The sequence below is a fragment of the Saccopteryx bilineata genome, chromosome 1 (assembly GCF_036850765.1).
Source record: "Saccopteryx bilineata isolate mSacBil1 chromosome 1, mSacBil1_pri_phased_curated, whole genome shotgun sequence".
Lineage (NCBI taxonomy): Eukaryota > Metazoa > Chordata > Mammalia > Chiroptera > Emballonuridae > Saccopteryx > Saccopteryx bilineata.
In genome coordinates, this window is record NC_089490.1 from 158,661,119 (window position 1) to 158,667,118 (window position 6,000).

At 38.5% G+C, this 6,000-nt stretch overlaps 1 pseudogene; it reads left to right on the top strand.

Moving 5' to 3' along the window:
* The first annotated feature begins 1,730 nt into the window (after window positions 1–1,730).
* On the top strand, window positions 1,731–4,431 carry LOC136320222 (MKI67 FHA domain-interacting nucleolar phosphoprotein-like; annotated as a pseudogene).
* The last annotated feature ends 1,569 nt before the right edge of the window (window positions 4,432–6,000 follow it).

Below are 6,000 nucleotides of genomic sequence, written 5' to 3' on the forward strand. Positions count from 1 at the left end.
TTCACTTTTATCCAAGAATCATAGGTTGTGTGATTTATTCTTAACCATCTTTTCACTGTAGTATTTCATCAAAGGTATAATGAGTTTTATGAAATGAATAAATAAATATTATAAGTATAGTTCCATCAAATTATTTTCATCTATGGACAGATGAACATTACTATAGGTGCTTAGAATATGCTGTTGTGCAGATGAATGTTAAAAAAGAGTAAGAAATGTAAATTTGCGATTTCCACCTTAGAGAGAACCCTGATTACAAGTGGCATTTTAACAACCAGTTCGCCAAACTCAGCAAAAAATTAGGTATCAGTTCTGTCAAACTGGTGCGAATTGGCTGAATCACACCACTGATCTACCTTCATTACTTCCAGATATATAGTCAATTATGTCAGCATAATTTATTAGACCATCCTATTCATGCTGAGCTGAAATGCCAGTTTATTATCTATGAAGTTTCCCAAGTAAAATTGGATCTGTTTCAAGACTTTCTAGTTTATTCCTCTGATTTATATCTTTGCTCATGTGTAACAATATTTTCATTATCTAGCTTTAAAACAATATTTAATTTTGAGAAGGTAGTCACTCTCACTTGTCTTTTGCAAGTTTTATTTTTTACTATGAAAGGACATTAATTCTTCCTTATGAAATTTAAGTTAATTTTGTCAAGTTGAAAAAAAATTGTATTGTAATTATAGTTGCACTAAATGCACATATTCGTTTTGGAAGAATTCACATTTTTTATATTCCTTCTTGTCTAGAAATAATTTAAACTATTACTGTATTTTTCACTTCATAAGACGCACTTTATTTCCCAAAAAAAGTGGAGGGGGAAATGCCCGTGCATCTTATAGAGCGAAAAATACAGTATTTTATTAAATATTTTAACACACCATTTGGTTCAGAATTTTTTTTTCTCACTTTTCTCCTTAAAACCCTAGGTGTGTCGCCCTGGCAGGTTGGCTCAGCGGTAGAGCGTCGGCCTGGCGTGCGGGAGACCCGGGTTCAATTCCCGGCCAGGGCACATAGGAGAAGCACCCATTTGCTTCTCCACCCCCCCTCCTCTCTGTCTCTTTCTTCCCCTCCCGCAGCCAAGGCTCTATTCGAGCAAAGATGGCCCGGGCGCTGGGGATGGCTCCTTGGCCTCTGCCCCAGGCGCTAGAGTGGCTCTAGTCGCGGTAGAGCGATGCCCCAGAGGGGCAGAGGATCGCCCCCTGGTGGGCAGAGCATCGCCCCTGGTGGGCGTGCCAGGTGGATCCCGGTCAGGCGCATGCGGGAGTCTGTCTGACTGTCTCTCCCCGTTTCCAGCTTCAGAAAAATACAAAAAACAAACAAACAAACAAAAAACCCTAGGTGTGTCTTATGGTCAGGTGTGTCTTATGGAGCGAAAAATACAGTTTTTTATTTCTAAATAAATTTTTCTTTTATTGAAGTAAGTTCTGCATATAATTTTAAAATATCAAATAATCAAATTGATTAATAAATCAAATTGTACAAAAAATTCCAACACCGCAGTCCTCTACCACATGCTTCACCATTTCTCTACCCTGCCACTGCCCCCTTCCCCAATCCAGTAAATATTAGTTTTATATTAAAACAAATACTGTTTCTTTATGACATAGCATGCAACTTTTACATCATTTTTTTAGACAAAAGAGTTCCACTTTGGAGGAGCTACAGGCTCGGAATTTCCGAGATTGCCGCGTGGAGCACTTGACTTGGATGCTTTCTGCATGGCAGTCTCTGCAGGCCCAGCCAAGCCACACCTGGGCCTGTCCCTGAACCCGCAGAAGAAGGCCAAGTTTCCCAAGGAGATGGCTCAGGTTTGGCAGCACACAAGTAAGCAACAAAAGCAAGAAAAAAGAAAAACTTACTCATAATTTATGTGGGCCACCTACTTCCAGCTCTTTACAAAACCCAGATCCAAACATATTTCTTCCAGTTTGGCATTGTTATGAGCTTCAGACTGTCCAGAAGTAAAAGAAAAGAAAGAAAGGAAAAAAGGAAGGAAGGAAGGAAGGAAGGAAGGAAGGAAGGAAGGAAGGAAGGAAGGAAGGAAGAGAAAGAAAGAAAGAAAGAAAGAAAGAAAGAAAGAAAGAAAGAAAGAAAGAAAGAAAGAAAGAAAGAAAGAAAGAAAGAAAGAAAGAAAGAGGGAGAGAAAGAGAAACTAGAAATAGCAAAGGCTATGGCTTCGTGGAGTTTGAATCTGAAGATGTTGCCAAGACAGTTGCTGAAACAATGAACAACTACCTTTTTGATGAAAGATGCTTGAAGTGTCATTTTGTGCCACCCAAGAAAATACATGAGGAGCTTTTCAAAGAGGGGTGTTCTGTATTCCATTTAAGAAGACAGCATGTCCATCAGTGAAAGGGTATAATCAGAACCAGACACTTTTTCTAAGGCTGTGAATGGAGGAGCGATTCAAAAAGAAAGAAAAATTACTCAGGAAGAGATTAGCTAAGAAAGGAATTGATTATAATTTTCCTTCATTGATTTTACATAAAAAGGAGAAAAACAATGCTTCAAACACTGATCTTCGGAAATCCACAAAAAGCCAGACTTTACCTAAGAAGACGAAGAAAATGGCTTTCATCACTCCTAACCAGTGGTGGGATTCAATCGGTTCACACTGGTTCAGTAGAAACAATACCTAATTTTTGGATGAGTTCAGTGAACTGGTTGTTAAAATGGCACTTGTAATCAGGGTTCTCTCTAAGGTAGTCCAGGCAGCTGCCCAATGTGGAAATCACAAATTTACATTCCTTACTCTTTTTTAACATTCATCTGCACAACAGAGTGTTCTAAGCACCTGTAGTAATGTTCATTCCATGTCCATAGGTGAAAAAAATTGCAAGTGAGGACTCCAATCAATCAGAAAACAATATGGCCTGGCACAATGTGGTAGCATAGTGCATAGAGCGCTGTACCTGGAATGCTGAAGTCTCTGGTTCAAAATCCTGAGCTTGGCCCTGGCCGGTTGGCTCAGTGGTAGAGCATCGGCCTGGTGGGCAGGAGTCCTGGATTCGATTCCCGGCCAGGGCACACAGGAGAAGCGCCCATCTGCTTCTCCACCCTCTCCCTCTCCTTCCTCTCTGTCTCTCTCTTCCCTTCCGCAGCCAAGGTTCCATTGGAGCAAAGTTGGCCCGGGCACTGGGGATGGCTCCATGGCCTCTGCCTCAGGCACTAGAATGGCTCTGGTTGCAACAGAACAATGCTCCAGATGGGCAGAGCATTGCCCCCTGGTGGGCATGCCGGGTGGATCCTGGTCAGGTGCATGCAGGAGTCTGTCTGACTGTCTCCCCGTTTCCAACTTCAGAAAAATAAAAAAATAATAAAAAAAAAAACAAAACCCTGAGCTTGCCAGGTCAAGGCACATATGACAAGCAAACAATGAGCAGCTAGAGTGAAACAACTACTTCTCATTCTCTGCCCCCACCCATCCCTGTAAAATCAATAAATAAAAAATCTTTTTTTAAAAAAGAAGCAATACAGAAATACTTTAAATAACAGTTTTATTGTTTTTTGTCAGGAATGATTAAATATTTTTTCATTAATATTTTAAAACTCTACTGTGGGGCCATGAAAAAGAAGGAAATATTACTTTTTGCAACAACATGGATGGACCTGGAAATTTTTATGTTAAGTGAAATAAGCCAGGCAGAGAAAGAAAAATATCATATGACCTCACTCATTCGACAAACAATGTGAACTGAGGAATGGAATAGACAGAGGCGGGATCAAAGGATCCAGAGGGAAAGCGGACAGAGAGAAAGGGGATGATGGGATGATAGGATGGGGCGAGAGCAGAAAAGCAAATCCTGGAGGGAAGCAGGGAGAGTGGTTCAGGGAGGGGGTCAAGGAGGATGTACTGAGGAACACGGGAGGGGGGAAGATGTATTCGGGGGGACACTAGAATCTATGTAAACACAATAAATTAAAATAAATTTCATATTTAAAAAAGAAGGCAATAGCAAAAACAATTTAAAAGACAAATCTACGTAACTCTTGTAAAACATATTTTAAAACTCTTTCTTATAATCTAGTTTTGTGTACCTCTTTTATTGTTCTTATTTAAGTATTTAAATGCATGAAATAATAAAATATCTTTTGGTATGGTGTTTTTTTTATACTCAAAACAGTCATTAGAAAAACAAACAAACAAACAAACAAAAAAAACGGTCATTAGGGCAGAGAACTGGTTGTTACCAGTAAATAAATTGAATCCCACCATTGCTCCTAATGCTCCTGAGAAGTCTATGGATAGCCAGGGCCTCGTGACATTTTTGGAGAAGCAAAAACCTGAAGTGACTGAAATGAATGATGATTAAGATAATCATTTTCAAACAGCCTTTATCTGGCATAAAAGAAGACACAGAAGAGACTAAAACACCTACACTTCAAGGGGAAAAAAAGATAAGAAAAAGCAATCAGTGATAATTGAATATATTATGTATAATATTTGTGGAAAATGTAATTTTATTAAGAGGGCTGATCTTTCTTTCGGTATTTAACTAGATGCAGTGGAATGCAACTTGTACAGGATTATCAGAAGAAACTCTGTTGGTTCAAGTCAATAAGGAAAGGAGTCAGTAATTCTGGCTTGCCTGCCCTTGCTGAAATAGAGGCGTGCACGCTATCTTGCAGTAGCCAGGTGCATGCTGCCTCTTTGTTCCAGGTCCTGCTAGTTTTCTTTACAGATTTCATAGCTGTATTTTAGTGACTCTACCTAGTTACAAGGGTCACCATTAACTGCAGGTTTAGGTTCTAAACTGCAGTGTTGGTGGTTACCATCAAATAAAAAAAATAAAACCTTGCTAGACTGCCTATATATTTCTCTGTGTTAGGCTGTGCACATTTAACCCATAACGGTACTTTGGACTTCAACATCAAATGGTTGACACTGGAAGTTAAATCATGGAGAGTGAGAAGGCAATTCAAGTAATAATACAGGTTCATGTATGTGTATATGATCATTTTACTAATGTTAAGTTAGTTTTTGGTAGGCTAGCATGGATTCCTCACTACCATTTTGTGTCAGTGTCATCATTGTGGAATTGCATTTCACAGTTCAAACAGTAACAAGCAACTAAACTTTTTAAACATTTTTTTCACAATTTAAATAAATAAATAAATGTAAAGACTTCAGGTTTTTTTTGCTACTTCTGTCATATGACAGTGGAAAAATGAGAGAAATCCTGACCAAACATATTATTCTGAGAGTTTTCAGATTATAGTTCAAACATGTCTCCTTTTATTCAGCTTTGTACTCCTATTCTCTAAGACAGGGGTCGGTAACCTATAGCTTGCGAGCCAGATGTGGCTCTTCTGGTGTCTACATCTGGCTTGCAGACAAATCTTTAATTAAAAAAAAAATGTTAAAAATATAAAACATTCTCATGTATTACAATCCATTCATTTCCTACCGCTCATGTTCATGGTTGCGGGTGGCTGGAGCCAATCACAGCTGTCCTCCAGGACAACACCAAATTTTTATTGGATAATGCGTAAGATACACGGGTCATTGTATGGCTCTCACGGAATTACATTTTAAAATATGTGGCGTTCATGGCTCTCTCAGCCAAAAAGGTTCCTGACTCCTGCTCTAAGATGTAGTCTAATAGGTGCTTAATAATTACTTGATAAATTACCTGAATTAATTTTTCAATTACTATAATCTAAAAGCACACCTTATATTTGATTTGTGTAAAAACTATAATGTCCATGAGGCTAGGGAACATATCCCCAGCACAAGAACAGCTCTTGGCTACATATTTGTTTAATAAATGAATGAAAGTTATGCATAGCCCAATAGTAACTGGATCTTTCTCTCTGAATTACTAAACTTCATTCTTTGTAACTGATGGTGAATCCAATATAGGGTTTAAATTTATTTCTTTGGAATTTGATCTTATAAATGCATGGTATACATCTGTCCGGATTGTTCCGAATTTTGTACTTCCAGTTTTGAATGAGAAACAAAATCTTGCAAAGAAACAAGTATGG